We start from the raw sequence: 24,792 nt of genomic DNA, 5'->3' as shown, positions 1-24,792 counted from the left end.
TTGTCTCAAATTTTGCATCTTTCTCAACAAGATAACTTGATAATCAGTAGGAAGGAATTTTTTCTTTACCTTGATCACCATCTTTAGCCAAGTTCTGATCTTCTCCTTTCCTCTCCTTTGTCTATCAGTTTGTAAATGCTCCCACCATAGTGAAGCATGACTTTCAACCTAGTAACTGCAATCTTCACCTTCTTATTATTAGGAGTGTTTTCATACTCAAATAACTTCTCCACATCTAAGATCCAATCTAACACATAATTGGTGTCCAATTTTCCATCATAAGGAACAACTTCTACAATAGGCTTTGAATTTTCCCTAGAGAACACTCTCAACAACCTTGCTTTATCTTGGTCTTCTTCGGGTTCTGGTATAGGGTTTGGTGCTACTGATTCATCATCACTTACATCATCAAGATGTGATCCTCTCTTCTAGGCTATCTCTATAGCATCTAATCTAGTCTAATTTTTTTCAATATATCTAATCTTGCATTATCAACATTTCCTATGCCACAAACCATCTTTACAAATCAAGTTCTTGCAAGATCGTAAACTTCTACAAATTATAGGTCAAATCTATAGATCTACTATCCCACAACCAAATTCACTTAAAGTTCTACATGATCTAATCACCACAAGGATAAACTTCAAGCTCTAATACAACTTGATGCAAGGATGGACAAAATAACTAGGGCCAAAGGCACACCCAAATATCCAAACCACCCTGCAAGAGTTAACATAGTGAAAAACAAAACACATAGAACAACAACCAAAGGAGGAAGAGCAAGCACTTTCATCAATTCTCAAAATATTCAACATACATGCCCAATTGTAAGGCTTTCTAGGTTATGACCAATAACATCTCAATTAAAACCCATGATGATCCTACTTTCCATTCTTTCTTCTTATCATTCTAGGTTTCTACTCATCTCCCTAAAACTCAATCCTAGACTTCCTTAAATACTTTCCAAAAGAACTTATGTAATATTCTAGAACATAGAAAGGCCACAAGTCAACCTGATGCATATACTGAATAATAAACCCTTACATTAAATGCATAATCAAGCCACAAGTTGGCTCACATCAGATTTTAACTACCAAATTGAATACAAGCAAGGTCGGCCCAAACTGGAACAAGACACAGACTACTCGGCAAATGAAAGCTTTTCAAAACTGGGACAAGATATCCACACAAGCTTAGCATCCATAGAGAACTCAATAACCAAAGGAATAATTAGCAACAAAGGACACTTGGCAACCAAAGGATTGCTTGACAACCAAAGGATCACTTGCCAACAAAAGGGATCACTCGGTAGTAACTAAGAATTCGAAAACAACTGAAAACTGGTGCTTGACAATAATTGGAGCTCGAAAGCAACTAGAATAATGAACAAACGTGTAGGATTACAAGGAAACCTAGGATGCTTTTGTATCACTACATGAGTGGTTAGTCATGCCCTTTGGACTAACCAATGCATTGAGTACCTTTATTGCAGATTATGAATGAGGTACTAAAGAAATTTTTGGGAAAACTTGTTATTGTCTATTTGGATGATATTTTGATTTTCAGTCTCTAGATGAACATTTGTTGCACATTCATAGTGTCCTTGAGAGGTTGAGAGAAGATAAATTGTTTATTATTTTGAAGAATTGTAGCTTTGTCAAAAAGGAGTTAATCTATTTGGGGTTTGTTGTATCAATTGAACATCTCAAAATAGATCTAGAGAAGGTGAAGGTCATCTTGGAAGGACCTACTCAAAGGTCAGCCACTGAGGTGAGGTCATTCCATGGTTTGGCTAGTTTTTACATGAAGTTCATTAAGAATTTTAGTAGTATATGTGCACCCCTAACTAAAACAATGAAAGGAGATAAAAAAGAATTCAAGTGGATTATAGGAGCTGCAAGGAGTTTTGAGTTGCTAAAGAAGAAGGTGATAGAGAAACCTGTGTTGGCACTTTCTAATTTTAACAAAGTATTTCAGTTGGATTGTGATGCTATTGGTGGTGCTATTGGGGTTGTGTTGAGCTAAGAAGGTAAGTCTATTGCCTATTTTAGTGAAAATTTGAATGATGCAAAGAATAAGTATTCTGTTTATGATCAGGAATTCGATGCAATAGTTCAACCCTTAAAGAAATGGAGGAATTATTTGTTTCCAGAAGAGTTTTTCTTATATATTTATCATCAGGCATTCTAGTACCTAAATAGCCAAGGTAAATTAAACCAGAGACATTTGAAATGGGTAGAGTTCTTACAAAGCTATACATTTGTATTGAAACATAGAAGTGGAAGGTCTAATAGGGCCGTAGATGCATTAAGTAAGAGACAATTGTTTCTAATAGAAATGAAAGTTGAAGTGGTTGGGTTTGATGAACTCAAGAATCTATACCCTCAGGATCCTAACTTTGTAGAGGCTTTGAAGGCTTATAAAGAACCTCTTACTCTAGACTGGACCAGGTCGTTGGATTACATGATCCAAGATGGTATGTTGTTCAAGGGTAGTCAATTGTGTATTCCAAGGAGTTCCATGAGGGATAACTATTGAAGTTGATGAAAGATCAACCCTGTAGCTCCCAAGAATGACCTACATGCAAACGCCTGTCACAAAAAGAGAGAAGCAAAAACTATGGAGGCTGAAATTCCCAGATCCATAGATGAGATATTCTTGATGAGAAAAAAGAGAGATTACTATTATAAAAAATGAACTAATTATTAAATTACAATGAGGGATGAATCCTTTATAAAAGGAGATCCAAAATCCTAAAAGGTAAAACCTGGGTTGCATTATAATAAAAATTATTATATGCCTAAAGTTTAGCTTAAGTGAAATATAGTTAATAAGTGACTTAATAATTAAATCAATATGATTTAATTAATAAGTAAATACGTTATTACTCTAACAAGAACTTGATCAAGGAAAAACATAGTGGAGGGATGATAGGACACTTTGGTTGAGATAAGACCATTGCTATTGTTAGTGAACATTATTTTTGGCCTTAGTTATCATAGGATGTGAAGAAGTTTGTGCAAAGTTGTTGAGTATGTTAGAGAGCTAAAGGAGTCAGTTAGAATATTGGACTCTATCAGCCATTGCCTATTCCATCAAAGCCTCGGGAGGACATAAGTATGGATTTTGTTCATGTTTTACCAAGGACACAAATGGGTAATGACTCAATATTTGTGGTAGTTGATAGGTTCTCCAAGATGGTATATTTCATTCCATGCCACAAGACTCATGCTGTGGTGCATATTGCATTTTTTTTTCAGAGAGGTGGTAAGGCTACATGGTCTCCCAAAAAGTATTATTTTTGACAAAGATACTAAATCTATTGGGTATTTTTGGAGGATTTTGTAGAAGATGTTGAAGATAGAATTGAAGTTTATTTTTGCACATCATCCACAAATAGATGAACAAATAGAAGTAGTGAATCGAAGTTTGGGCAATTTGCTAAGGTGTTTAGTATGAGATAAGCCCAAGGGATGGGATTTAATTCTACCACAAGCAAAATTTGCTTCCCATGATTTTGTGAATAGGATTACTAATAGATCACCATTAAAAATCATGTATGTGAGTAGTCAAAGGATTGCACTAGAGTTAAGGAAGATGGAGCAAGGAGAGAGGACTAGTGTTGAGGCATAAGACTTTGCTAAATATTTCAAGCACCTACATGAAGAGGTACATGCACATATTACTAATATGACTGTGTAGTATAAGGCTAGAGAAAATCAAAAGAGGAGACATTAGGAGTTCCAAGTCGGGGATTTAGTTAGAATGTACTTGAGGAAGGAATGATTTCTAGTGGGCACCTACAATTTAAGCTAAAGATGAAGAAATTTGGTCCCTGCAAGATTTTGAAGAAATGTGATTTAGGAAATGCATATGAAGTAGAGTTTCTAGATGGGATCCATATTTCACCTATTTTCAATATTATAGACTTAATAGAATGTCATGAATATGGTGTAGAAGAGGAGTTGATACCGAATCCATGTCTCATTCCTACTTCTAAGAAGGAGGAGATTGAAGAAATTTTTGATAGTCATGTCGATCAAAGCACCAAAAATATGCAGTATGAGGAGTACCTAGTGAAGTGGAAGGTACAACCATTGGAAGATTCAACCTAGTTATTAAAGACAAAGGTTTTCCATTTGGGTTTTCCTCTACCAACTATAAAGTGACAAGGTCACTTTTCAATTTACCCTGGGTATCTGATGTAGGAGCATCCAGTGGTGCAAGGGCAATCATGTATCACCAAAAAAGTTCTTAGTGTTAGTTTTTGTTTAATGTGTTTGTATTTCTGGATATGTGCTAGTGCAAACAATAGGTTATTTTATAATTGAGCTATAATTATGATGAGTTAGAGGGTGTAATTTGGAGGGATGATTTTGATTATAATTTAAAGCATTCTAGAAAAAGAATTAGGTCAAAAGGCTTTAAGGTTTGAAAGTTATTATAGTTTTAAGTTGCTTGAAGACCCCTTCAGAATGCTTCAAAGTTAGATTTGAGGCACTAAGCTTCCTCATACAAGACCGAAAATGGGGGACAAGAAAATTTGGTCCATAGGGCTTAGAGAACTTGGAAATATTTTCAAAAATGTAAATGATTCATCGATCGGAGTCCCGGATCAAAATTTATAACTCCCAAAAGTTGGACTACCATTTTTGGATTCTTCTAATTGTGCATTGACTTTTGATGTATCTTATAGAACCTTCTACTTTGGTGGTGGATACCAAGTAGCATATTAAAAATTGTATTCCTAACCCTAAACCTAATTCAGGTTACTTAAGGTCATTCCTTGCATTGTAAAGCCATTTTTTTGTGGATTTTGGGAGAAAGTACAGTGAGAAAGGTTTTTCTCTAGAATCTGATAACATTGTAAGCCCATGGGACATGTAGTTGAGTCTATTTTCATTGTACTGAATGTAATAGCATATCATTTCTAATAAAAAATTCTCCTTTTCCAATTGTGTTCATTTTATCTTAGGTTGTGCCCTCATCATCAACAAAGAATGATCAAGAAGTGATACACTAATCAACTAAAATATATTGAAGGGACAACAACTCAAACCATAGACAAATACACCAATTAAGAAAGAGGATTTATGTAAGACCATAATCAAGGCCATCCCAGGTCATGAGTGAATCCATTAAACAAAATTCTATGTCTAAAGAGGGAAATCTTATGGGAAACCTTGGTAATACCTTCAAATCAAGAAATTTTAAGGAATGTTTAGACTTGTGTAGCTAGGTGGAGTTGATGCTTAGTACCTAAAATTTTCCACACCACCAAGACAACAAAACATAAACTTTCATATATACATAAGTGGATAGTAACATACAAGTAGGAGGAGTGCAAAATCATGTAGATCTTGTAAAGGATTCAATACAATTTCCTCCCCTCACACTAGTGCATTTGACCCCATTTTTAGACCAAAATTTTTGACCATCTATTAAAATGTTTTAGATTGGTCAGAATATGCAAGGAAAAATATCTTTTTTTAAAAATCCATGCCCATGTTGGTCAAAATTTTGACCAACACAGGCTTCATATGTTAAAATGAAAAAGGTCAATTTCCCTATTTTATTGTTATGAGAAACTTGTACAAAAATATGACCGAGGGATGCTCCAAACTTGGGAATTTGCTATGTATGTTCATTGTGGATGAGCTAAAATATGGTAAGGGTAGAGATGATGGTTTGCTTTGTTAATGTTGGGATATCTTCTAGTTGTTTCAGCACTAATTTTTGTGGCTGTACTAGAAATTATTGTTCCATCTATTTTGCTTAGGGTTTTCAAATCATGCCATGGATTGAAGATGGACTAGAATACCTACAGTTTTCATTCTTCTTTGGTTGACATTCCTTTCATTTCTCTGATTCGGTCCATCATTATAATTTGTAAGTTTGTCTCAGTGTTTTTCCTACAAGTCCTCACAATTGATTTCTTTTTGTATTCTACTAACAAAACTGAACATTTTGAAGCCCATTTTGAGGACCAAATGCTTATTTGATGCTTTGCTCAACTTCTTTCAATGGTATAATGGAAGTATTCAAAAACACCAATCATGGCATATAGAGAAGCAGAGATCTTTCTTTCATACATTCCTCTGTTAATGGCCTCCCCAAACATTGAAGAATCTTGTTCTTCTAAACTCTACAAAGACCTATTACAATCATAAGCCTCATCAACCATGAAAATGTTAGGCATGCAACTATTAGTATTGACAGGCTCTACCATTCAAGAATATTGAAGAATCTTGAACTATTAGTATTGAAGAATCTTGTTATTATTAAAAGGATGGTTGGATAGAATGAGCTAAATTGAGCTTCTCAAGTTTTAAGTATGCTACATTTTGGTTGACATGGTTTTCATTGTCATTGTTACAGTCATGGCGCTTCTCATCAACCACGCGGATAGTGATGGCATGCCCTCTGATGTAGAGGTGCTTGTAGCTAGTGACCATGAATTCAGTGAGTGTGGAGACATTTTTAGTGGTGTGTATTTGGCATTGTGTATTCAGGGTCTCAAGTAGCCTTTAGGACAGTGTATATACATCAATTTAGGTTAAGAAACTATCTTTCAAAGAGATATTGAATCAATAGCTATATCATCATAAATTCTATTTTGGTTTTGAGTTCTAATTCTAGTTTCTGGCATACATTTACAAATAACTTAAGGAAGTCCTTAAAAAGTGAATACTTTACTTGAGGTATAGCCTGGTTTGGTCTTTTAGAATTAGCTAAAGTTTTCAAATATCTAGTTTTGATTTTTTTTTATCTACAGTATGGTTCATATTGGAGGGTCTCTTGTGTATTGATCTTGAGCATACTAGGGTCTAAATATAAATAATGTGTTGTCTACTTAAGCTTGAGCAACCTTACCTAAATCTAAACAAAACATATATATGAGCTTGAAGCATGGCGAAGTACAAAATTATAGCTTCTATGGGGTTTTAATAGGATTTTGTAGTGATTGATTATAAAAGGATTTTCTTCCAATGACATATTTTGAAAGAAAAGCTAATGATGCAAATTGTATTGGGTATGAGTGATATTCTAATGCTTGAAGTTGTTTGAACCTATTGCTTGCCCTTTAGATAAGGAACCTACCATCGAAGCAGTATTACCTAATAGAGGCATCATAAAGAAATGGAATGCATAATACATCTATAAAGCATTACATCCAATTACTGAGACAATTGTGAATCAAAATAACATGTTCGTATCTGACATAGAAGATTCATATTTTGAACCTCAAATGCAAATAAGTGATGATCAGGATGCTAGTTCAACTAGTGAGGAAGAAATAATTGTTTCTAGTGACTAGGAGTCCAAAAGTAAATGAAAGAGGTCAAAACCATTAAAAAATGCATGAAGAAGCAAAAAAATGAGGAAGAGAAAAGAAAAGAAGCCATTACATTCTGAATTAGGCATTGCTAACAATTTGATTTGGTAGGTTTGGGAGAAAGGCCTTGAAGATTGGGGATCTTGGGTAGATGATGGAGAGCTTAACTTAGATGCATTTTCTCAAAAGAAGGGTCCCATAGAAGAGTAGAAGCCACCCCCTGAGATGTTGATGTCATTATTACCTTTCCAAAAGGAGCGGCTAGCTTGGAGTCTAAAGCAAGAAGAATATGAATTTAAAGGTGGCATTCTTGCAGATGAAATGGGAATGGGAAAAACAATTCAGGCAATATCCCTTTTTCTAACTAGTCATGACCTTTGTAGTGCCTGCCCCTAGGTCGCATTTCTGTTATCATTGCTAAACTCTTTTAGGTTAATTGTATATTGATGATTAGCGACATTATTTTGAGATTATCAAATATTGTTTTAGAGTCAGTTGATATATGATGAGATTACTTGGTAATTTATATTTCATGTTTGCATGATGATTAGTTAGATGGTTTATCATCATATGTGTTTTCTTATGGATACTTACCCCATACTTGCATGTGTATGGTGTGTGTGTTTGTTTTCTTTCTGTATGGCATTTATGATGTGGTTAAGGAAGGGAGTCGTAGTCACCTGCTAGTCGAGAACTACATGATGCACCGCTTCCTGCCATTGCCTGTTTAGCTTAGTATATGTTGTGCTTGTACATGTGTAGATTTTATGTAGGTTATAGGTACCGAGTATCGACTTTCCTAAATTGCCAGGATGAGCGTACCCTATCGCATTATCTCAATGGTAAGAGAGGGAAGATAAATTCTCAAGTCCGAATCCTAAAACTTTAAGCCATTTGTCCTAATTGAAAATTAGGACAAGTATCTGAGTCAAGTACCCTCCAAATATGTCGGATGACATAATTCATGATATTAACCCTTTTGGTTTGATTTTGTATGTGTTTTGCTATGATGTGTTTTTGTATTTTACTTTATGAGTCTTTGGTGTATTTTCTATTAATTAAGTCTAATTAAAAGATTTAACTAATGATTTAATTTAATGAAAAATTATCATGATATTTTAATATTTATTTTATTTTATTAATTGGAAAATTGATTAAATAAAAGAATTAAAGTTGGAGATGAAAGTTATAAGTTTAAATTTGGAATGTGGTACTATTTATTTAATTTAATAATAATATATTTAGAGTTCATTTTTAAGTAAATGCTAAATAATATTATTATTTAAGTTAATAAATATTTTATCAATTAAGTTTCGAATTTTTTTTTAAAAGTGGAAAAGAAATTAATTTATTAAAAATTTCATGATCACATGATAAGTGCATAAGATTTAAAATTAATAGATTAATTTAAAAAGGAGTCAAGTGAATATTAAATAAAGAAATTTAATTAATTAAGTAGTGTGCATTATTTTAATAGTTATTCACATAGGAGTATGCAAACTCTTGTGAGTTGTCATGTTGACAACACAAGCGTTTGCACTCTAATTATGCACATGTTGTCTACACTTAGGAGTTAGCACATTATTTGAGCACATGGTGTCTACAACATTCTAGACACCTCATCATCTTTATCTTCTTATCGTGGAAGTTATGTGCTTAGTTGTCATGCTTATCTCCTAGTTCTTTCTAAACACATTCTAGATGCATCTTAGAGGCCTTTATATACAAGCTCTCCTAGTGTGTATGGACATCCTCATATGCTTCGACAAGCACTCCTAGTCACTTGGGGGGGTTTCGGTTCCTAGAGGAATTGTGAATGTTGGAGAAGGAAGGAATTTTCGAAAAGGAGAAGGTTCTAAGAGGAGGAGCTTCTCTACAAATTTTTGAGGTGTAACAAATTAGCATCAATGTCCAAGTAGGCACTTGTGATTATTTCACATATTTTATTACGCTCTTTCTTTTCCTATCTTCATTGTGTTTGTTATGTGTGTCTGAATAATTCTCTATGAATGAATCCTCAATTTTGTAATTTGGAATTCGGGCATACATATTATTTCATCCAGTTATGGGAATTAAAAATATTATTGCAATCTTCCCTTAGTAGAATCAAGATTTGGAAATTGTTTTGGGTTTGGGTTCGAATTAAAATAGAATCTTATTATTATGCATTAGTTTTATATGATTTATTCACTAATTAAATTAAATTAAATTAAATTAAGATTAGTTAATAGTAGAAGAAGTGTAATTAATTATTAGTCAATTTAAGTAAATAGATTTTTTAATGAGGACAAATTAAAAGAAAAGAGATATTAATAAGTGTTTAGTGGAATTAAATAATTGAATTATTAATGAGATTGATTTTACTTAAAATCAATGAAGATTATTGTCCTTGAAGTGTTTTAAGAAAATAGTAAACTAATTATTTAAAAGTTGATAAGTATTATTCTTATGATTTGAATAATGGGAGATGCTTTTGGAATTAAGGGAGTTTCATTTAATTATTAGTAACATTGATTTTAGTAAAATAATGCAATGATTTTATTAAAAGTCAATGGGAATTAGTTTAATGATTTAAATAAGTAAATGATTATCTTTTGATTATTTTAGAAAATTGTTTTAAAATAATGGAGGGATAATTCTATGTTTTATTCGAAAAGATAAATGGGTTGACTTGGAGATTAAATGAAGATTCTTATACACTTGAAAATATACTTGAATGATCCGGGGGATAAAAAATTACTAAAAAATAAAATGTCCCAATGCTCCAAGAGTCAACATTATTACAAAGTGTTCACAATTTTGAGTCCAACATAACTTGAACAAGCAAACTTGGAGTTCAGGTGCAAAAAGTATGACTGGTCAAAGTTTGGTCAAACTGGGACCAGAGGCCATAAAAGGGTGAAAAAAATAATCATCTCAAAAGTATTTGACAATGGATTTTAAATGGAAGAGCTTGTCAAAAGCTTTCCAATGGCGTTCGTTTCATCAAGAACGGATATTGAATATAAAAGTTATGATGGTTTCAAATTCAAGCAAAAATATGGATTTTGATGATGTCAGCATGACATCACAAAATCATAAAGAGAGGGAAAACATTCAAATTCGAATTAAAATAGCTATTTAATTCGAATTAAAAGAATGAGATAATGGGAGTTGAACTCCTAACCATTGGCCTCCTAAAATTAAGGCCAACCAATGGGCTATTTATGGTATACAAAATGTTATGGGAAGAGTTGTTATCTATCCATAACAAATCCACCCAATCTTATCTAAATAAGGGTATTTGTTGAAAACAAACCCTTAATTTTGGTGTGAGATCATAACAAAATATTAGTAAAAGGGGTAAATTCGAAATATGTAACCAAAATGGGGGATTATGTTGGTTAATTGTTTTAGTTTTGGCTAAATTTGATGTATAAAATGGAGGTAATAGGCTTTGGAAAGGCATCCAGGTGGTGAGAAGGAGATTATGATCTTGGAGACTTGATGATTATACCTGCACATTGGAGAGTAACGCTGCAATTGTGCTTGAAGGGAAGATCTTGAACACTTGTAATTGATTTTGGAGCAAATCGGATCGATCCCCCTATTGGAGCTGGACCCGGAGATGTAGTCCTTCCCGGATGAACTCCGTTATCAATCGTGTTTTGTCTTATGTCTCTCTACTCTCTTTCTTTCAGTCATTACCTTTTTATGCTTTGTTCATTTCAGCATTTAAGTTGTGTTAATTTGCTAATTAACGCTTTGAAATTTTACTTTATGAAATAATGTTAAGCATTCCTCTGTAATAGTCCTAGATCCTAATCAGATCATTGAATGAAAACTGAAACCTCATATATGGCTTAACCATGTGATTGTAAAAGTAAACCAAAACATGTGTTTGTATCTTGTTCTATATGCTATCCATGTTTGGGGTTTGGGTGGTCCTAGAGTGTTGACTAGTTAGGACATCTACCAGAAGCTTGGGAGTTATGTGAATGTGATGGTATGTTGATATTATTTGATCTCGATCTTTCTAAACCCAACCATGGTAATGTGATGGTATGCTCTATGAGATGTTCGTATTTACTTTTTTTTTTTTTTTCCAATCTTCTTGTGTGAAGTTGAGGTGTATGTATTTGAGATATTTGACTTAATCATTTTTGAGTCATCGATCAGTTATACTTGGGTTACTTTCCAGTCACCTTGATGGGACTGAAGTGTCTATTTTGATCTTGATGATGTCATGTTGTGACATGTTTGACTTGACCATTTTGGAGTCTTCGATCGGTATTACTTTGAGATACTTTTTGGTTTCTCATTGAGAACTGATGGATATTATGATTATCATTGGATGCTTTTCAGTTGCTTATGGAGAATTGATGTGATTATTTTGATTATCTTTATGATGCTTTCCAGTTTCTTGTATAGGACTGAGGTGATTTTGTGATTTGTGATTTCATGAGCCTAGGGTAGGTTATCTACTTGTAGTGTCAAGAAGTGGCTTACAATGGGGGCTGGGGCCCTAAGTAGTTGCCAGGGTAACTCATTGTAAGTTATTTAATAAGTGAAAACATTTATATTAAATGGGGATTAAAACGGGCCTAATAAGATAATTGTATGTTCTCACCCATGCCTCGAGTGCTAGTACAAACTAGGATGGGAGTAGAGAGAATGCTTTCTTGTGACCTTCCATTTCGTAGTATGCCTCATCAGTACGAGAGGATACTAGTGGCCCCATAGAGATCACTAGGGGGCTAGGGTCTATTGAGAGACTACTAGGGTAACTCTAGCGTGATTCGTGCGATGACACTTTTTCATTTACATAGTAAGTTTCCTAAATGTCTTTTTTGTGCCTCTGGGTCTAGATGTCGATCTATGTATTGGAACCTTTGAGTTAGTATACTTCTAGGATTCTTGGACTTAGAGAGTACTTGTGTTATGTGATTTGATATCTTATTTGGGACTTGAGACTATCTCCTCAGTGTTGTGGGAGTGGTCCATTTAGGTTCCATGTGGTCAGGTGGTAGTGCTTATTCACTCTTACCATTTGAGATCCGTCCATAGTCACTATGGCTGGAGCATTCTTTGTTGGTATTTATCTTCATTCTATTCATGGATCATTATGATGGATGTTATTTAATGGTATGTTTCTTTATATTGATTATTAGCATGTGATAGATGATGTGATCTACTTTGTAGGATCATCTTATGCTTTATTTCTTGCATGTTAGTTTTCTTTATGCATATGTTGTAGTATGTTTAGAAGTGACATCACTATTACTATAGTACCAATGATCTCTTCGGTGGCTTGGGATGTTACGCATGGGGGATGGCTAGGGCCCACAATGGTCTAATGATGCTATTGACATTTGGGAGGAATTGCACACTTAGTTAGTTGTGTTTTATGATGGATGGTTATCTTTTACGATGGTTGTTATATCTTTATTGATGGATGGATGTATCATGTATGTTAATGGTTTCATTTATTTTATGGTACTTTGTATCATGGATTCGATGAGGATGATGTATCTTTATGTTTATATATGTATATTATTTTAAGCTTTTATACCTTGTGACATGTACAATGGATGATTGAACATTTCGAATTAATTGCCAAGAGGCATTCAAAACAAATGTATATTATGGACTATGGACCTTTAATTATTCTTTCATGTGGATGTGGTATTTTTTAGACTTAGTATTAATTAAATTAAATGTGACTCAACATCTTGGGATACTTAAGGAATGTAACCTGTTATGTATGCTTATAGTTGATTGTATGTTATTGCTTTCGCTACTATGTGTTTGATATGAATAGTTTATCTTTCATGATTTTAAAAAAAAATTGTTTGGAGAAATTAGTAAAACTTTAGGTTAATTCTTTTGGATCCCTTGGTGGGGCGTTACAACCTTTGACTGAAGGCACCTCTTACAGCTAACTCATCTAAGCTATCAAACATTGAAGGAGAGTCTAGTAGAAAATCTAAAGTTCTGCCTCAGATTAAAGCCACTCTTGTTGTTTGTCCAATGGTAGCAGTCATCCAATGGAGAAATGAGATTACAAGGTTCACAAGTAAAGGAAGCACTAAAGTTTTGGTTTATCACGGTGCTAATAGATGTAAAGATATTGCAAAACTTTCTGATTATGACATTGTTTTGACCACATATAACATTATTGAGTTAGAGCATAGAAAGAAACTGATGCCTAGAAAGAAGAGGTGTCAATGGTGCTATAAATTATTTTATCCCAAACAATTAGGTATACACCAGCGATACTTTTGTGGGTCTCTTGCTATGAGATCTGAAAAGCAATCTAAAAAAGTTAAAAAGAAAGGAAAATAGGTAGTATATGCAAAACCATCAAAAAAGAAAACAATTGATGAAGATAAATATGTAGATTTCAGCAAGGGAAAGATGAAGGGTAAAAGAAAGTCTAAGGTGTCAAGCATTGGTAAGAGTGCTATGGATGGGAATTCTCAAAGAAGCAATAGGAAAAATAAAAATGCAGATCTTGATGACACTAAGGAGATTGGAAATAAGGTAGTAGGCTCATCAAATGATATGGGACTATCGGTTCTACATTTAGTCAAATGTGATTGCATCATATTAGATGACGTATGTTTGTTACATTGTATTTTCTATGGTTCTTGGATAGAGTATAGAGCTTGTAACATAAGAAATTGATGTATTCAATTATGAAGTCTTGCCAGTGACAATAACTACTCAAGAAACACACGGTATGCAATCAAATAAATGATATTTATGATACATTTTAAATGTTTTTGAAGTAGAAAAAGAGCTTCATTTTTAAAAATAATTAAATGTCTTACTTTGTTGTAAATCATTTAGGGTTTGACTTTTTTATATCTCAGGCCCATTTTATCAAGGACTGATCATGTAGTACTACTAAAGTTGTATTCTCATTAGAGTCATCTTACAAGTGGGCTCTGAGTGGAACTCCTCTTCAAAACCACATTGGAGAATTATACTCTCGTGTAAGTTCTGTCATCCAATTTTTATATTAACATGTTCTGTATCCTTTAAAAGGTACAGATTTCTTATATGAACTATTGGATCGTTTATAAATCATATGCCATGGATTTGAAATGCATTGCAGGTATGCTTCTTACAAATCTTTCCTTACTCCTATTACTACTGTAAGAAATGCAACTGCAAATCACTTGATTAAAGGTAACTTCTCTTACATAAGGCTTAAAGTGGACCCATTTGTAGATGCAATTTCTTGAGCTGGCCATTTTTGTGTTCATTCAATTTAGTGCCTTATTGTTTCAAGGATCCAAAATATGTATGTGCACATAGTTAATAGATTTTTAAAATATATACCACACACATTCACATGAGCCAACATTGTCTTGACTCTTAACTTATTGTTTATACTTTTTAATGTTCATGGACACTATAAGGTTGACTTAGTGTTATCTTTTGTTTACAAATTTTAATCTCATATCTGCTTTTTTATTTATATGCGAGTTTATAAGAATAATATATTGATATTGTTCATGTGTCAGGGAGTCATAGAATGAGGTGGAAAGTTTTGGGGGCAAGGGGGAGAAGGATCCTAATTTGGGGATTATTTGGCAGGGGCCTGGGAGTATAGCCCCTGATTGGTTGATGGGCAACACCTCTCATAATATTTGGAATAGTGCCCTTTGTGCATTCTTTTACATGGCATATGATGGGATGGAGGGGCTTTAAGGTTTTTGATATTAAATGCCCTTAGTGGTGCATGCTATTTTCATAATTTATCACATTATTCTCTCTAACACCAAGTCCTCACTATTTTAGTATTTCTAGCGAACTCACCACTGTTTAGAGAACTAACAATGAAGTTGAAGTATCTTGTTGGTCTAAATGAAAAGGGATATGCAATTTTTATAACTTTTTTTTATGGTTTAGGGTGTGGGTGGGGTAAATGAGAGTATTAGAAATCAAGATTAGTTATCCAAATTTTTAAAAATGCCCTTTTTAAATGTTACATGTGGTGGACAACGTAGAGTTTTTAAGATGTTCAGGAGACATTGATTTTCTTGATTCTCTTGGGGGCCATGGATGTCCTAGCATTTTCCCAATTTACCCACTTTAAGGGAGTGGTGGTGGTGGCACAACGGAGGTATGTTTTGTTACCATTGTGGGGTCTCGAAAATTTTGTTGTCAGATGACAAACATATGGTGGAAAGCTTAAAGCTTTTGAAATGTTGTTGGAGCTCTTGAGTTCTTGGAGATTCCTAGCATCCTCTTAATGTTCTCACTTCAAGGAAGACATATACTATCTATTAGTGGTGTTGATTACACAACAAATGAATGTTTCTTCAACATCTTGGGGTCCCAAAAATGTTGTTAAATGGCTATAAGTTGTGGTAGATAGCTTAAAGTTTGTGATATATTCAAGAGACACTTGGTTGAGTTTCTTGAGTATATTAGGGAAATCCTATCATCCATTCAATGTCCCCACTTTGAGGGAGACATCTCCTACGTGGTAGTGGTGGCACATTGGAGGAATGTTTCATTGTCATCTCAGGGTCTCGAAAATACCATTGTTAGTCTACATTTTTTTTGGGGTGGGGTAGGGTGTCACTTATGTAACATTTGATCTTGTGGATGGTCAGATGGATAAGGTCTTTTTTGTTGTTGAAAATGGTAGTTGATTACAAAAAAATTATAACTATTTATATGAAAACTCTTGTCAATAAGATTGTATTTTGATGCTAATTGTTTTTTAGCATAAGGTGTGATAGTAAATGGTTCAAACTTCTTATACACTATGATGTATTATTAGGACTTAATGCATATTTCATGAGTAGTGGTTCATAAGAACCCATACTCATCAGCTTAAATTGTTTGTTTAATATCCATTGCATTGAGGTGATGCTTACAAGGTTGAATTCATAACAACCATTTCTCATCAGCTTAAATTGTTTGTTTAGTACACATTGCATTGAGGTGATGCTTACAAGGTTGAAGTATTGCAAATTCCTAGAAGGGCTACCTACTTAATTCCATGATGATCCAACTTTTCTTGACCATAAAGTTTTGCCCAAGATTAAGCCTTCTTAGCTTGCCATGCAATTTGAAAAACATTCAATAAGTTTCGTGCCTTATGAACCATTGATCGTAGATCTGCTCAGTTCCTTCATTAACAACTAGGTGGTATTTTTCATCATGTTCAATTATGTGATGTTTAATTAGTACCGATCTTGAAACAATTGCAAGAGTAGTCACTACTCGTTTACAAGAGCTCATCTCTTGTGATAACAAATAGTCCACTTAGCACTCATTGCATCCATGTGATCCTCATACACATGAAACATTTGAGATTTATTAGGTGTTGTTTTTGTAGGACCAGTACAAATTTGTTTGCATTTGCAGAAAAGAAAGCATGGAGACTGTGAAGGAGAAAATGTTGTAGGTCCAGGAGCTCAAAATGCTATTAATAAAAAAATTCTAGGTGCCCATTGTTTAAGATTTTATGGAAGGCTCTCTAGGGCTTAACAACCATGTTTGAATGCTTAGTGGGTTAGATTTTGGTAGGATAGACCCAAAGTAGAGGAATTTGTCATGGAGTTGATAGTGGCAGCATTGGATGTTTTGGATAATCTACACTCCCCATTGGACAACCAATGACGTGTGTAATATGTGCAACCCAAAATCATGTTATATAAATTTTTTATAAATTAATTAGTAAACTGATTAATTAATACAATATTCTTGTAATTTGATAAAGATATATAAGAGGTATTTGAAATATATATCTTTCTATTAGTTTATTCATTATTTTATTTACATATAAATTGTTATATATATAGGAATATCAAATTATATATTATATTATACAGCCGAACCTAGCTAGACTTATTTTGGGAATTTTTCACCATGTTGGCAAAACCAATTTTTGTAAACTGGCAACTCGCCACAGAGCAACTGGATGTTTTGTGACAAAAAACTAGAAAATATAGTTGTGTTTATATAGGATGAAGGCTTATTAAAATTTAAAGAGGGAAATCTGTAATGGATATAATAGTCCAAGAGCCTTGATCAGCTGGAGATGAATACAATGAACAACTGGGGGATAGTAGATTAGATAATATAATAACATTACAACATAATGCACATGAATAGGAAAGGAAATTAGGAAACTAATGCAATTCTCATCATTTTGGCTTCATCATCACCTTTACCATATATTTGCCTTAACAATATTCTCAAATGAAAACACTAAAAAAATTCCAATTTCTTGTGGGTTGCATCAAATTAGAATGTCAGGATCGCAGTGAGAAAATGTGGTTATCTGGATATAGGAAGAAAATTAGGACAAGATTGTAAGAGCATGATGGGACATTGGGCTGCCTCTATGTTTGATCTTTTTGATTCTCAGATGGTTCATGGTGATCTTGGTGGCATTTTTACAATGATGCATATATTTCTATCACCTCTCAAAATTTTCTTAACAAGCACATTTACTTGTCATTTCCCTGACTTTGTTCAACTGAAGATGTCCACTTAGTCTTTTTTATTGTGGTAGGTTGTATTTAATCTTTTTAAAATAATGTTTGAATGCATCTTGTCTTTTCCAATCATCTTTTGGACATATATATGGATAATACTCAATAAGAATTAGGGTACCATGCTTGATGGATCCCATGTTGTTGGTTTGGGGTTTAGGTATTTGAATTTCACAATCTATCTGGATTGATAGCTACACACATGCACACAATATTTATTTAATCCAAATTTTTATTATAAAAACACACACACTTTATCATAATTTGATCTGAATCCCTATATATCCTCAATGTATCCATATTTAACTGTTAAATTGTAAAAGGCTTTTTCTTAATTTGATAAATAAATAAATCCTTATCATCAAGGCAACAGTAGTCATAGAAAATAAGCCCTTTCCAGTTTAAATAGAGTCCATCAAAACGTATACCTTAATAATTTATCAAATGACATGCTTTTATCTTTGATTGTCACATTGAAATAAAGATTAGATAGTACTTTTTATTAATTATTTCCATCCAAACAAAGGTTCCTACAAAATGCAACAATAGGGGGAATACACTGATGATAGAGGATGATGGACAATAGCTATGTGTGGCTGAGGAGGGAATCAAATGGTGGTGAGTCAGTGGTCATGAATGAAAGGAATCACTATATCATCTTGCAAAAGAAAACTAATCATCTACTTGGCTCTGATGGCTTCTTCACATCTTTGCCCTTGGAGAACTCATAGTTGTCTCCATGCATTCTAACTTTTGACAACATCACTTGGTGAATTAGTCTCAATTCGGACTGGGTTCAAGCTAAATATGTATCTGCACATGGCAAGGGATGAATTTGTAACATAGAACGGACCTGACAATCATGTTGCACAAGATACATCATAGTGTGTGAGGTGACAATTTTGTTGTATGATGGTGCTGGCTGTTGTTTTCAACTTTGTAGTGAAGAAACTTTTTTACATGCCAAAGTCAGTTTATGGAGGATTCAGGGGCATAATGTTTTAAAATCTATTTGTTTATAAAGTAGAGCACAAAATAGATATTGAGTTGTGCTTCATGCCTACTGAAGTTCATGACTTAGGTCTAAGAAGTATAATGAATTGTTGGGTAAATACTTCATACAGGATCATCAAATGAAATTTGCAACAAATGCTTTAATAAACAAGTGATTCCTTTTACATACACAAATTTTCAAAAGATTAATGTTTTATTGGAGCCAAGTTATTTTACATGGAGCAACTTGCACAAATGACAGTCCCAAGAAAAAGTTTTAAAGGATTCTGTGTTGTTCTAGTATTCTATAACTATTCCTTCCTAGGGGCCTAGCAGTACATTTTTACTAGTTGTCAATCACCAAATATATTTAATAATGAGGGTAAGATATTGTGATGTTAGGTTTGTGCTTATTGTGCAGTTTTTGAAAGATTAATAAATAGACGTGTATTATTGCTTACTAATTTTTTTGGCTAAGTTGTTAATTGATTTTTTACTTATAACAATTATTTTTGTATGCTTTGATGTTCAACATTCTTTTAATCTGTGTGTTTAGCATTTGGAACTGTTTGTGTAAGCTGTTAATTTGTAACCATGAATCTAAGAGAGTTTACATGTCATCAACCACAGGTTTGGGAAGGATGGGCAGAAGTGCGATGATTATGGTCATTCAGCCCACAACACTTCTGCTAGTGTAATAAGGTATAATATCATTGGTTTCCCTTTTTCCTTATGTAAGAGAAAACAAGGATTTAGGTTTATATTTTTTCCTTGCCTGGACTGGCATATTCCTACAAATTCCTCCCTTTTGAACATTTTATTTTATGTTATATTTCATGTTATAGTTTGTTGCAAATCCAATAAAGAAACGGGGCTACACTCATGATGGGCACAAACCACTGATTTTGTTCAAGTACAAAGTATTGAATAGCATAGTTCTAAGGTGTACAAAAATTCAACGGGGAGTAGATCTTGTCCTTCCACCTAGAACAGTTTGTATCTCTTCACCTATGGCTTTAGATTGCTTTGTTATAGTAGTCATAGTTGTTATTTTTGTTTTCTATAGAGGAGTTAGACAAGGTAGATTCTTATTGTTTTCTGTGTCACGTTCTTTTCATTACAAGCATTTTTGAGACGGGATGCATTTGATGCAAGAGAACAAGATCTCTATCACAGAGTCAATCATAGTTCAACACGTAAGAAAACCTTTACATGAATTGCTTCAAGGGATGGATTTAGATGCAACTGTTCGGTGAACTAAGTCACAAATATAAAGATTGGCTTGTCATTTGCTTTACTTTTTTCACTTCAATAATTCTCTTCCTATTTTTATAATTTAGTCGTAAAATCTAATTTTCACATTACTTATCTTCTATCCAATTATGTACCTCTTGTATGTGTTTTTCCTTTCATATGCTTTGGATTAGATTTCTACTGTAGGCATGTCTTTTGTAGGTGCAATCCAATTCCAAATTCTAGAGATGTATTTTTTATCTATTACAACGGTAGATATGTGCTATGCAAATATTTCTTGTGCTTCTCTTTTCTATGATGGATTGGTACATCTAGCAGTCCCTTATTCATAACAATAACAAAGTATACTCATGTAACATCTTGGAATATTGTGTAGTTTCTTTTATTGTTGAATATATATGTTACAATTTTTGTACTTTAAAAAAAAAATCCATAATCCCTTTTGCCAAGGTATATCACCTTCCCTTACTTTTCATTATAAATGGAATACCAGCAGTAGTATTGATGTCAAGAGATCTATAAAAACTTATTTTCTTTGGAATGTGTATTATGCAATTAGATTTCTATAAAAATGATTTGTTTTTTAGGATTGTGATGTGATTTTTCAATTCTATACTTGTATTTTATAATTTTTGTACCGACCAGTACAAGTATGCATGTTCTAATGTGTATTTATGTTTCTGCCAAATTTATGGTCATTCAGCCCACAACACTTCTGCTAGTGTAATAAGATATAATATCATTGGTTTCCCTTTTTCCTTCTGTCGGAGAAAACAAGGATTCAAGTATATAATTTTTCCTTGCCTGGACTAGCATATTCCTACAAATTCCTCCCCTTTGAACATTTTATTTTATAAGGAAACGAGGCTACACTCATGATGGGCACAAACCACTGATTTTGTTCAAGTACAAAGTATTGAAAAGCATAGTTCTAAGGTGTACAATAATTGAATGGGCAGTAGATCTTGTCCTTCCACCTAGAACAGTTTGTATCTCTTCACCTATGGCTTTAGATTGCTTTATTATAATAGTCATAGTTGTTATTTTTGTTTTCTTTAGAGGAGTTAGACAAGGTAGATTCTTATTATTTTTTGTGTCACGTTCTTTTCATTACAAGCATTTTTTGAGACGAGATGCATTTGATGCAAGAGAACAAGATCTCTATGAAGCTCTGTATACATAGAGTCAATCACAGTTCAACATGTAAGAAAACCTTTACATGAATTGCTTTCAAGGGATGGATTTAGATGCAATTTTTCAGTGAACTATGTCACAAATATAAAGATTGGCTTTTCATTTGCTTTACTTTTTTCACTTCAATAATTATCTTCTTGTTTTTATAATTTAGTCGTAAAATCTAATTTTCACATTACTTATCTTCTATCCAATTATTTTCCTTTCGTATGCTTTGGATTGGATTTCTACTATAGGCATTATGTTGACTTCTATAGGCATGTCTTTTGTAGGTGCAATCCAATTCCAAATTCTAGAGATGTATTTTTTATCTATTACAACAGTAGATATGTGCTATGCAAATATTTCTTGTGCTTCTCTTTCCTATGATAGATTGGTACATCTAGCAGTCCCTTATTCATAACAATAACAAAGTATACTCATGTAACATCTTGGAATATTGTGTAGTTTCTTTTATTGTTGAATATATATGTTACAATTTTTGCACTTTAAAAAAAAAATCCATAATCCCTTTTGCCAAGGTATATCACCTTCCCTTACTTTTCATTATAAATGGAATACCAGCAGTAGTATTGATGTCAAGAGATCTATAAAAACTTATTTTCTTTGGAATGTGTATTATGCAATTAGATTTCTATAAAAATGATTTGTTTTTTAGGATTGTGATGTGATTTTTCAATTCTATACTTGTATTTTATAATTTTTGTACCAACCAGTACAAGTATGCATGTTCTAATGTGTATTTATGTTTCTGCCAAATTTAGATATATCACATCGGGAACACTACTCAACAATTATGCTCATATCTTTGATCTGCTCACATGACTGAGATAGGTAATCTTTGTGAATTATTTAGCAATTAGGCTCATCTTTGATCTATTCACACAACTGTGCCAGGTAACCTTGGGCAATTAGCTAGCCTCAAGCCTGTCATTTAATTCCTAGTCTGTAATCTTCAGCAATTATTTAGCGATTAGGCTCATCTTTGATCAGCTCACCTAGCTGTAGCAGATAACCTTGGGCAATTAGCTATCCTCAAGCTTGTCATTTAATTCCTGGTCTCATTTAATTCTTAGTCTCAAATCATTTTGAAGATTTAGGATCTAACATATATAGGTGTGCTTTCTCCCTAATATTGTTGTTGCTCTGAGTAGGACATCTTGTGGTGATCTGGAACTTTGGATGTGTATAACTCCTTATGTTGAAAGCTTCCTTTCTTTTAATTAGTTTTAACAATAAAGTAAACTTGAATTCCTATTATCAATTGTCTAGTTAGAGTAGATACAGATTAAAAATATTAGAGAATAATTATTGCCAACTTCAAGTTTACATTTCAAAATAACAACTTATCATGCATTAATCAATATATCACAAGATGCTTACAATTTTGATCAGCTATGCTATTTTAGGAAGTGTTGTATGATGAGCTCTCTTAAAATTGTGTGCATCACAAGATTGTGAAAGATTCTATGTCAGTTTTTCCTTTATGATTATTTCCAAACCTGTAAAATGGAGTCCTTTTGTAACATGGTTGATTTCTTTGGCAAACTGCAGAGTGGACAATTTTTACTTGTTTTTCCATAATGATATTGATGGTTAGGCTTTTTAGGGATTTTGTTTACATATTTGAATATTTCATTTTCTTTGTGTGTTTTATGTTGCATAGGAATTAGTAAATTTACGCAAAGTCATAAACTGTAAAAAGCTATCAAATTTTAACTAGCAATAAAAAAGGTACTACTTTGTTATTGTGTGAGAGATTTTTGAGATAGATAAGAATTGTCATGTTTTCCTAAAAAAATTTAGGCAGTAGACCACCCATATATGGTGGTTTATTCTAAAACATCACAATCAAATCCAAACAATCAGAATGGCACATATGATTTATCTTTAGGAAAAAGTGATTGTGGTCTCTGTCATGAGGATTCAGATGATCTGGTGGTAAGTATTTTTGATACTTCAGCCACCTTGGTCATTGTAACAAAAAATATGAAGATTCATATAATAATTGTTTCTCTTAATACACAATATGAATCTACTAGTTTAAGCTTCACAAGATTGATGTGTGTGAGAGTGCTACATGCGGGTGTACATTCTGTAAAGGTTGTATAGAAGAATACATTTCAATTACTGCACAGTCTTCATGCCCATCTTGCTCAGAACCTCTGACAATTAATTTGACTGGGAGAAAGAGCACAGACAAGGTCAAGGGCTACAAAAGCTCAAGTACTCTAAATCGTATAAATCTTGATGATTTTCAAACCAACACCAAGATAGATGCTCTGGTATGTTATAGGCTTTCTAATTTTTGCAACATTTATTTATCGTGTAGATTGTTCCTTTGTTCCTTTTTTTTTGTGGATAACATAATTTTCTTTGTTATTACTTGGCAATAGTCTGGGAGAGTGTTAATTGTTGAGCAAACTGATGGGTTATGATATAATAGCTACAATATATTTTTTCAATAGGTGTAGTAGAGGTAGTAAATCTATTACAATGATGTTGAAGCAGGGAAAGAAGAATAATGTTATTGTTTTTCTTTTATCAGTCAGAATGGAAAATAATAATAATTAGGCATAGGATGAATAAATATAGTACAACTTTTGAAGAGAATCCTTGATTGGTGGAGGTTACAGTCAAATATTGGCATTAGGGACTTACAAGATAATGTTACTTTATAAATATGAAAGAACTTGAAAGAACTATAACATCATTCACATCAGTTTTAATTTTTTTTTAGTAAAATATGCTATAACATGTATTTTATTGTTGAAAAATAAACATCATTAGTCAACAAGTCTGATTTACTCAATCATTTATATACTAACACAGACTAGAAAATGGTTTTGGATGGTTGACTAGTTCTTAGTCAAGTCACTAGATCAACTCTATTATGTTAAGGTTGGGAATACCTCTGTTATGGGCAGGCAGGCAAATAACAATTTTGTATTCATTGGATATAATTTCATAGTAAGAAAGCCTTAGGTGTTAATATTTTACTACTTTTCTCCATATAGGGAAAAGTTTTGAGAACTACCTTAAATAAGTCTATGCGGTGGTCAACAATCATTTAGATATTTTTGATGGCATGTGCTTCATACACAACACAACAGAGTTATGAATAGATAGGATGCTTTACAGAGTATTTTTAGATGTCATCTTAATTCAAAACTCTCAAGATGCACATGTTGTGCACAACTAGCTTAATTTGGAAAGTGTAATTACAAAGCTGCAATGATAAATCTTTAATTGTTCATGCTTTTGATAGAATTGAACCAATGAGCATTTATTTTGGAACCCTCCTAAAAGAGCGATCAATTTAGTTTTCTGATTCTCTCCTTTTCTTAGATAGAGGAGTGTAGTAAAAACTATTGTATTTCTCTCCTTTTCTTAGACAGAGGAGTGTAGTAAAAACTATTGTATTTTTTACTAGAAAGTAAAAACTGTGACAACTTTAACTTATTTTTAATATTTACCCACTTTTTGTTCAAAATGATAATCTTTACAATATTC

General features: G+C 33.0%; 1 pseudogene; it reads left to right on the top strand.

The window, feature by feature from the left end:
* The first annotated feature begins 6,380 nt into the window (after positions 1-6,380).
* On the top strand, positions 6,381-23,717 carry LOC149569580 (ATP-dependent helicase rhp16-like; annotated as a pseudogene).
* Positions 23,718-24,792: the final 1,075 nt, after the last annotated feature.

Source organism: Cupressus sempervirens, chromosome 3 (genome assembly GCF_028749045.1).
Source record: "Cupressus sempervirens isolate cs-2001-9-10 chromosome 3, ASM2874904v1, whole genome shotgun sequence".
Classification (NCBI taxonomy): Eukaryota; Viridiplantae; Streptophyta; class Pinopsida; order Cupressales; family Cupressaceae; genus Cupressus; species Cupressus sempervirens.
This window is presented reverse-complemented; position numbering and strand designations above follow the sequence as displayed.